Genomic DNA, 8,712 nt, shown 5'->3' with positions numbered 1-8,712 from the left:
AACTAAACTTCTTGCCGCCTCACGTTCCAAGAACACGCAGATAATTATCATATTCCACAGTCATTCAACATTCACAAGCAGATACATGTTTATGGCACTCAACACTTAGCATGTATCACATAACAATTCATAATATTTCAGGGGCACAGGTTCAACACAGTGTCTCATGCACACAGGTAAAGCATATGCACCACATTTAAGCAGTTATACACATAACTACATAAATAGTTACCAAACCATGAGTCGAGCTTGACTTCAGTGATGTGTGTACATGCCCAGCCAGTTTACAAGAACCTTAACCTTGGCATTGCTCTGATACCAAGTTGTAATGCCTTGGTTATCCCAGAACAGTTACGGTGAACCGAAAATTTGACTCATTGCCTAAGTCCTTTGGTTAAAAACGTGATGTAAGTGTTATTAACAGGTTAAGGTGAAAACCAGTAAAAAGGAAAGGATATGTTTTATTGATACATAAAACTGTTCATGGGCCCACAAGAACATTTACAAGTTATTCACAACTCAAAAAGGTCATTACTGTTCCAAAATTTCAAACCCCGCCGACCTAAGCGGCAAAAATAGGGTAAACCCCCTAGTTCCTCTGAGAACCCCTTGGCCGTGGTGGTCAAGCGGCCGCATATGTACACATCACCACCTAAGCTCTCCACTCAAGGCTGGGTGAGCTTCTCTTTCCCTTTACCTGCACCACATAGCACCCATGAACCAAAGTCCAGTAAGAAAACATAGCATTATATGTAAACATCATCAAATGATTATTATTATAATCACACAGAGTTCATAGCTTTCAAACAGGTGAGTGAATATCACTTGAGGTCCTGATAAACCTTGCTGAGTGACTGACAGGCAAGTCACTAACTCAAGTGGAAGAGTGGCTTCTAGGTAAGCCACTAGCCTTCAATAGGTTCTGGTAAACCATACTGAGTGACTGACAAGCAGGTCACTTATTCCAATGGAAGAGTGGCTGCTAGGTAAGCCACTAGCCTTCAAGCGCTTATATTATTCATCGAACTTGAGGTCGGTTCTGCATTAATGCTCTTGGAGTCATTCAATGCAAAAAGTCGATTAGATCTAATCTTTATTGGCTTGCGTTGAGCACGCTAAGGCCGTCCTTGTTGGAAAAGCTTATACAGGATCTTTATTTATTTTCATGTATATCTAATATTAAACAAATTAATACGAGATAGCCGAAAACATGTTTCTAAAATTGAATTCAAATAGAAACAAATAATATCATACTTACAGTATACGCGGCGGAATTAAAGAGTCCTTCCTTCAGTTTCTCTAACTCTTGTATCCTCTCTGTCGCAGAGTATTACCAAGAAACTGAATCGATCTTCTATTTTCTTCACGATCTTCCAATGTATCCTTAGAACCACCTAGACTAGTGTGGGCAATTCTCAACACATGAGATAGATATAGAGAGAAGAAGAGAAAATAACAAAGTGGCTTAGAAAAGGACTTGTGTTTAGAGAGAATATAAAACTATCAGAAAATCTGACTTGTGACTTATCTGTCGTCTCTCAAATCTTCTCTCTAAGCACTCCTTTTATAGACTCAATTAGGCCATTTAATTTAATTAAAAAATCAATAAAATAACAGACATTTTGAAGCCCTAGGTCGAAATTATCATGGGCTATAGGCCTGTGAAATTTCCCATTTGATTATAAGCCCATTGGACTTAAAATCAAGGCCTGTATTATTTTCTATTGATTTAATTAATTAAATAATTATTTAAATCCTTTATCAAATTATTTATTTATAATTTGAACATTGATTTAAACTTATTTATTAATTTAGATACCAATTTATCTTAATTAATAAATCTGCCATAATTTCTCTTTTCTTCTCAAAATTACACAACTCTGTGAAACTATCCAAAATTGACCTGGTCAACTTTGATAATTCTAATTGATAATTAAATCAATTAATTGAGACTATCTAGATGATTTTATCCAAGGTACAATGGGGACCATGGGCCTATGAAATCAAGATCCAATAAGTTATCATAAATCTAATAAATAAATTTACTAACTTATTAATTCCTCGTGACTCTACTAAAGACTCAGAATTGCACTCTTGAATTCATAGAACGCTCTATAAGCAATATAGATACGTTATTAATTATACATTGTTACAACCATAATTGTCACTCAATCCTTTATAGACGGCCTACAATGAGATGGGACTAAAATATTGTTCTACCCCTCATTGTATTTTATCCTTAAAACACTTAGTTCCTTGTAAATGATATTTCAGTAAACTGATTTAATTACTGAAATGAGATCTCTATCATTTATCACCTTGAATCAAACTAAAAGGAAACCATCGTTTCACTTCTTCATCAGAAGCTATAGATGTTCATATCTATGATTAACACTCCCACTCAATTATACTACCGAGTTCCCAAGATGTAAGTATGGGCTAGTCCGTAGGGTAAGCTGGTAACGAACAAGTCAAAGAACTCAAATAATACAATCAGTTAGAATACTAACCACTTAGAATTGAGATTGAATTGACCTATGGTCAACTATATGATATGACTAGAATAGATAATAACGACATGTTTACTTATCTTATCAACTGTCAATATCGGTCCTGTCCGATGTAACAAATACATCCGATCTTATCTACTTTGCTAATGTTCTGGAAAGAACATAACACTGTAATGTGTAAGTAGATCATATCATAGATTGGCAAGTCAGTGTAAATCCGGTGCACTGACTAATCTTAGGACTAACTTATTTTGAACATATAATCATATTTATATTCCACTTTGATTACGTCACTATAAATAAGATTAGCTATATGCTCGGGATTTAATAGAATTTTATATTAAACAAATAAAACATGTGAGCAAAGTGATTGACCAAGTCAAAAAATGATTTCTATTCTTTTATTGATAATAAAATGAGATGACAAAGAATTTTGGTTTTAATTAGGGCATAAAACCCCAACAGTCCTGACTAATGAGTCAGCGCTATGTGACCAGTGCCTAGTACCACTGCCGAACCTGACTAATAAGTCACAGCTTCACAGTTGATACTAGCACCTTTTCCAAATCTGACTAATGAGTCAGTACCATGCACAAGTGAGCAACATTTTCTAAATATTCCACAATCAATTCATGTCCACATTTATTCAACCAACATGCCTCATGAATAACCACACATGTCACATTTGGGGTGCAGTTTTCTTACCTCTGATTCGAGCTAGAATGAACAAAAGAACGACCCTTGAGAACGGTTTAGCCTTTAGTCCTTTAGCGGTTACCTAATCATAACACATTATAGGATACCATCAATAACATGATAATCAAGGGTTCTCAAACCAAAATCTAGCCTCCAAGAGATCAATCCAAACTAATCCAAGTAGTAGGGACACTCCCGAGGCCTAAAACCATGATCCCGGGGTCAAAACATGCAAATGGGCTCAACCCTGCACCTGAGCCGCGACCCTGGTACTTTGTGCCGCGGCCCCCAAAAATTCCAGAGGCAAGCGCCGCGGCGCCCAACCCAAGGGCCGTGGTGCCCAGCGCAAACAGAACCTCTCCCCCTACCTCGAGCTAGGACCGCGGCGCCCAAGAACAGAGCCGCGGCCCCCAACCTTGGGCCATTCTCAAACACGTTTTCAACTTCTCAAAACCTCCAAAATCATCCCTAAACCTTCCACAATCATCAAAACAAGGTTCCCAAGCTTCCCAATGCATCAAAACCCTCAAAACCCAAGGTTCAAACGGATCAAAAACACAACAATTCACAAAGTCCAATTCAAAGCTTAGAAACTCTAAAAACTCAAAACTTTAAACTTAGATTACCTTCGATTAGGTTGTTTTATATCAAGTCCTTCGGTCAAGAAGCTTCTAATATTTCCTAGGATCACTAGACCTCGATCCTCACTTGATTCTGACTCCTAGAACTCAAGATTTCTTCAAATATGCTTCGGGTGACAAAAATGAACTAACGAAGGAGAACGAGAGGTTTCTAATTGTACGTTCTATCTGAGAGCTACTTCAAGCTTAAGTAACCTTAAATAAAACCTAATGCTCGGGGTCCCGAAAACACCCCCAGGGACATTATAGTCAAAACCTCCAGAATTTCATCCTGATCTCAAATATTCCCAATTCATCATCAAATATACATTCCTATTACCCCAAAATTGACCTCGTTATGACAAAACCGCTAATCCACTAAAAATGACCGTCTCATGCCGAATAGCTCGAATATATCTCCATAATAATGGAATCTCATTCACAAATCACATCATGCACCCAAATACACAAATTACCCTTAATGGGCCAAATTATCAAGACATCATAATATATTAAATGGGGACCCACATGCATGCATATATCATTATATCATAATATAATTCACATAAACATGCATATATTCATTTAATAGCGCAATTAAACAATTACGGCTCTCCTGGCCAACTAAACCACCACTAAACCACATCGGAGAATTCGGGGCATTACAATGGCCACCAGCAGATAGGGGCTTAAGCTGTGTACTACCTTGCCCTATCAAGGACTTATATGAATAAAATGATGTTTATCCATGTCCCTTTGTGTATGCTTTCTTTATGGTCTATGTGTTGCTTGTTTGTTACCTTTGTTGGGCCATTGCATGCCACTTTCCTATGTTGTATGCTCTAGTTGTTGTGTGGGATGTTGCCTTTGGATGGCTAGTTTTGTGCTTACTCAAGCTTCGTCATTGCCCTTACATGTGCGAGGCTTGTATCGTGGCTAACCGTTGAGTTTGTTTGCTGCAGGTGTGAATTTTAGGCTGACTTGCTAGTTGAGAGTGCTAACAAGTGTCGCATGTTCCGCCAATTCGAGGAGACAAGTTGGTGGCCCGTGACAGTCAGGTTAGAGAAAGCTTGGTGACCCTGCATGATGGTGAGCAACACTCAAAGGATCGAAGCTGTAATGCTCCGGATTCCCTAATATGGTTTAATGGCTGGATTAGTAGGCCGGGAGGGCCATAACTGTTTGATTATGCCATTAAATGTGTTTATGCATGTTTATGAGAATTATATTATAATATGATGTTAAATACATGCATGTGAGTCCACATTTGTTTACAAGGGTGTTTTGGTAATTTGGCCCGTTGAGGGTATAATTGTATACTTGTTTGTATGTCAAAGATATATTGTGAGACCACATTATAATGTGGATTGGTTCGAGTATTTCAGCATGAGGCGATCTTTAAACATGATTTATCAGTTTGATCATAACAGGTTTGAGCTCGGGGCTCGGGGTGAGTCTCGGGGTGATTTTAATGATTATAGCGTTATCGGGGATTTTAGGGTAATGGGATATGAATTATTGGTGTTTGAGGATATTGAGATTAGCGGGAATTGGGAAGCGTTAATTATGAATAACGGGTTAAGCGGAAAGTACCAATTTTACCCTTGAAATGGTTTTAGAGGTTTTAGGTGGCTTAAGGGTATTTTGGTCATTTGAGGGGATTTATATTACCCTTTAGTTGGTTGTAGAAGGTTATAGATTAAACAGAACAAAACAGAGTTGCCTTCTTCCCTTCCCGTACACTATCTTCCCTTCATTCTTCCTTTGGTGTTTTTGAGCTCAAGGTGGGATATCAAGCTAGGGAACTCCAAGGCTGAGTTAGTGGACTTAGTTCAGCTGTTGAGGAAGGTCCAAAACTGGTTTCAAGGTGAGTTCTAGTCACTTATTTCAAGTGGTGCTTTATTTTTATCTTTAGATTTTCAGCCTTTGATTCTTGTTGGAAGTTTGGATTTAAAGGGGTTTTGATTGATGTTTAGATTGGGTTATGATGAGGGGAGGTTATGGGTGTTGTTTGGGGGTTTAATTGTGTCTTTTGAGGAGGTTTTGGGTTGATTTGAAGGGCTGGTTTGAGAGGAAAAACACAGGGGAAAATCTGAGTTCGTATGTGGGCGTGTTGCTGGTCTGGGCTGGGCGCCGCGGCGCAGCTGTGGTGCGCCGCGGCCCTTGGCGTCTGGTAGGGAGGAGTCCTCTCTGTTTGAGGGCACACCGCGGCGCAGCTGGGGAGGGTCGCGACCCTTAAGGTTATTTTTGCCATTTTTAGCTTGGGGATTCAAACCTTAGGCCTCGGGGTTCAGCCTAGTACCCGGTTGGGAAGTGTTTGGTGTCCCGGAGGCTAGATTTTGGTTTGGGAGCCCTCAGTTATCATTTTTATTGATGAATCCTATATTTTGGTTATGACCAGGTGACCGTCAAGGAATTTAAAGGTTGATTGTTCTCAGGGGTCGTTCATATAATAATTCTCACTCGAACCAGAGGTAAGAAAACAGTGTATGAATACAGTTGCACCCTGTATAGGTATATGACATGCATGGTTTGCTATTGAGGCATGTTGGTTGATATATGTGGACATGGATTGCATATTAAATGCTAGCAAACGCTGATTACTTGTTTATGGCACTGACTAGTCAGGGACCGACTCTAAAGTCGATGATCACGCACTGAATAGCTCTATGGCATTAGTGCGGGACCGACCCTAAGGTCGAAGAACTTATAAGCGCTTGCCTGGTCTAAGACCAGATGTTTATAGCCAAGGTATACGACCCCGGTGACTGTTTGTCACATGGCTAAGGGACGTTGTCCATAGTTACGACTCTGGAGTCGAGAGGAAGGTTATGTTGGTGACCAATCACCATGCACCTGTCCTAATCAAACTTACGAAAGAATCACTTATCAGTTAAGCCCTGGTGGCCCTATCGTCACATGGCTAGAGGGAGCTGTGCTCATTATTGTGACTATTGGCTATTGTCACCTATTTGTTTGGACTGATAGTCCTGAATGGTTATTATGATCGTTGTTGATATTATATCATGCTTTATTATGTTTTCTTGCTGGGCCTTGGCTCATGGGTGCTTTGTGGTGCAGGTAAAGGGAAAGAGAAGCTCACCCAACCCTGAGTGGAGAGCTTGGGCAATGTTGTGTACATACAGGGCCGCTTGACCACCACGGTCAAGGAGTTCTCAGAGGGACTAGGGGTTTACCCTATTTTTGCCGCTTAGGCCGGCGGGGATTGTAGATTTGAAACAGTAACGACCCTTTTGTATTATGAATAGCTTGTAAATATTTTGAAAGGCTCATGAGCAGTTCATTTACTTAATGAAATGTATCCTTTCCTTTTTACTGGTTTTTCCACCTTAACCCAATAATAACACTTAGATCACATTTTTAACCAAGGGACTCGGGTAGCGGGTCAAATTTCTGGTTCACTGTTCACCGTAACTGTTCTGGGGTAACCAGGGCGTTACAGAAGCACTGGAGAGGCGCGTTGGAGATGGCCTAGACGAGAGGGTTAGGGATCTTAGCTTTGCCAGGCTAGAACTGGAGATGAACAACACACAAAACTGCATGATTGTGTTGGAGCGAGATATGACCAATTTACTAGCCCGCATAACTGCATTCGAGTGAAAGGAGAGCCTTTCAAGTACATCCAATAGTCCTCAGAGGGAGGAACGTATTGAGGCAGTGGAACGAGTGGTGAAAGACCTACAAGAAACACTAAATGACCTTGTAGAGAATTGTAGGGGGTCAGTTGAGGCATCGAAAGACGAGATGTTGGAGATCAACACTAAGCTGAACCTTACCATGAGGGTGGTCGGGAATTAGCCTGCAACTGGACCCATTGGCATGGAATAAAGAAGGGTAAAGGTGCTCGAGCCGAGGCCCTATGGTGGGGCTAGAGACGCAAAATACTTAGAGAACTTCCTTTTTTGATATGGAGCATTACTTCAGAGCCGTGAGAACTGAATCAGAAGATGGCAAGGTCACCATGGCAACAATGTACTTGTCTGTGGATGCAAAAGTGTGGTGGAGGATGAAGTACGATGATATTCAGAACGACAGATGCACCATAGCAACATGGGAAGAACTAAAGAAAGATTTGAAGACACAGTTTCTCCCTAAAAATGTTGCCTACATAGCTCGACGCCAATTGAGAGAGCTGAAGCACACTGGAACAATCCGATAATACGTGAAGAAATTCTCTGGGTTGATGCTTGATATCAAAGACATGTTTGAAGTGGACAAGCTCTTTCCATTTCTGGAAGGTTTGAAGCCTTGGGCAAAGCAAGAGCTTGAGAGACAGCGAGTGGCTGACCTGGCCACTGCTCACGCTGCTGCTGAACAATTGACCGATTACTCATCAAGGAACATTCAATCAAAGAAGATTAATCCTTCACCTAGCGAAAGCAACGATGGGGGTAAAAAGTCGGGAAAGTCTTGGCAGACAAGAGTGGGGCAGGAGAGAAGAGGAGTGTGGAGTCTAACTCTCCTAACAAAGGCAGTAACCCCCCCCGGTTCAAGAAGCCTATTACATGTTGGATTTGTACCGGACCGCATAAGTCGACAGAATGTCCTCACAAATCCAAGATGAGCGCCCTCCAAGCATCATTTTCCCAAGGGGAACAAGCCAACGAAGAGGAGGATGAGGAATATACGCACATAGGTGCCCTCCCGATGCTAAATGCTCTCAAGAAACATGGTGCAAAAATGAAGAAGACCCTTGGAAAAGGACTAATGTATGTGGACGCCACTCTAAACAGTAAAATGGCCGGAAGCGTGATGATCGACATGGGCGCTACTCACAACTTCATTTTGGAGATCGAAGCTAAATGTCTGGGACTGAAATGGGAGGAGGACTGTGGCCGCATGAAAGTGGTTAACTCAGAAGCCTT

This window comes from Humulus lupulus, chromosome 6 (assembly GCF_963169125.1).
Source record: "Humulus lupulus chromosome 6, drHumLupu1.1, whole genome shotgun sequence".
Taxonomy (NCBI): Eukaryota; Viridiplantae; Streptophyta; class Magnoliopsida; order Rosales; family Cannabaceae; genus Humulus; species Humulus lupulus.
The sequence above is the reverse complement of the archived record's forward strand: the minus strand, read 5'-3'. Positions refer to the sequence as shown.